This window comes from Olea europaea, unplaced genomic scaffold, assembly GCF_002742605.1.
Source record: "Olea europaea var. sylvestris unplaced genomic scaffold, O_europaea_v1 scaffold4073, whole genome shotgun sequence".
In the NCBI taxonomy this organism is placed as follows: domain Eukaryota; kingdom Viridiplantae; phylum Streptophyta; class Magnoliopsida; order Lamiales; family Oleaceae; genus Olea; species Olea europaea.
The window spans coordinates 16787-18687 of NW_019260406.1; the positions used below are offsets into that span (position 1 = coordinate 16787).

At 37.7% G+C, this 1901-nt stretch overlaps 1 pseudogene; it reads left to right on the top strand.

Moving 5' to 3' along the window:
* The window catches only part of LOC111387531, a 2354-nt pseudogene extending 1202 nt beyond the window's left edge, over nt 1–1152 (top strand).
* The last annotated feature ends 749 nt before the right edge of the window (nt 1153–1901 follow it).

Here is a 1901-nt window from a genome sequence, read left to right on the forward strand (position 1 = left end):
CCCCTTTCTTTCTTTTTTCAGGAATACCAATGTGAAACCAGATAATTCACTTAGAATTGCTTTAGTGATGTACTGACAGCGAAAATCATCTTCAAACTTATGGTACGAATTTTGAAGCCAGTGAAATCAGCATATAGGCTGATTTGCAACTCATCCAAGTGGTTGCAGTCTGGGACGTTTGCCTCATTTACAGACTTCATACCCATAGGCCCTCTTCTGGCAAGTAATCCACTTGGAAAATCTGCAGGAAACTTCTGGAAAGAACACTCAGGTTATATCGAATTATCTTGTATTGTACCCTGTTCATTTTTATCAAACATGTGAAAGTTTCACAATTTTCATCTAATAACTGTATCTAAAAATGGAAATCAAAAGCGACAAGTTTGTGATTTGAATTTTTTCTTCAGCAGGTTGTTTGGCATGGCTTGATCAACAACCACATAACTCTGTCATTTATGTTGCATTTGGGAGTCTCACAATATTTGATCAGAATCAATTCGAGGAACTGGCTATTGGCCTTGAACTCACCAACAGGCCATTCTTGTGGGTTGTGCGGGAAACATACATGAAGACATCGACAATGCATATCCCATGGGTTTCAACGAAAGAGTGCATCATCGGGGGCAGATGGTGAGTTGGGCACGCAGCAAAAAGTACTGTCTCATCCTTCTGTTGCCTGTTTCATCAGTCATTGTGGTTGGAATTCTACTATTGAAGGCATCAGCAATGGAATTCCTTTTTTGTGCTGGCCCTATTTCGCGGATCAGCTTTTTAATCGGAGCTACATTTGTGATTATTTGAAGATAGGATTGGGATTCAACAAAGATGACAGTGGACTCATCAGACGCGAAGAAATTAAGAACAAAGTGGAACAACTTCTGAGTGATGAAAGATTTAAAGACAGGGTCTTGGACCTTCAAAAAAAGATTCAAAATAGTGTCAGAGAAGGAGGGAGCTCGTACGAGAATTTAAATGATTTCGTAGCATGGATTAAGGATTAAAAAGATTTGTCTTTCTGCCTAGAGGAATATTGTCACATGAACATACGTTTGGCAGCAAGAAAATTGGTTTGTAACTGTTTATCTCCTTTATGACTGTATTGCCACTGTTTGCATCGCATTAGAAATGGAACAGAAGCAATATTAAGCACTATTTTTCTAGATACTTACTAGCATGCTTCTAACTGAGTTTGGGATCTTAGAACTTGAATTCCCAAGAAACAAGAGGTTGAATTACCTGCCTTCGGTAGCTTCCTTACTACTCTTTTGTTCATAAACTCAATCACAATGGAAGGAGTTTGTTATCCACAATCCAAGAACCAACTTTGAAATATTAATCTTGCATATTCAAGTCACCACACTCATGTATTTTCACTGCCTTCTATAAACCTGAATATGTATTCCTTGTCTTATGGTTTTAGAGGATTAGGAGTTATATGGGAGTTGTAGGTGGTGGGAGGTTAAGTTTCAAATTTAAACTTCAATTCCCTTAACTTCTCCCTCCAAACTATTCCTATTCAGTTCTGGTCGGGTTAGCCTACATGGACGACCCGTTTTACACTGACATCTCCTACTCGTAAATGATGGACTCGATCTAATTCTAGTTAATATCAATTATATCTATTTCAAGATTTTCAAGTTGATGCTGGCAAATGGATTGTGGGACTAGCAAGTTAATTTAAAAGTATACAACAATGTACACCTATTAGGGATATACATAAGCTCTACAAGAGGAAATGCATTTCTCGCTATACCCCAGACATATTTTGCAATACCAGTTCAAGTATTTTTGATCCCTCAATTAATCAAAGTACGTACTCAGCTTTCTCATCTTTATTGTACGCACAAATGTGTCACAGAACATGAGAACCTTAACACAATTATCTGATTGGTGAATACAAG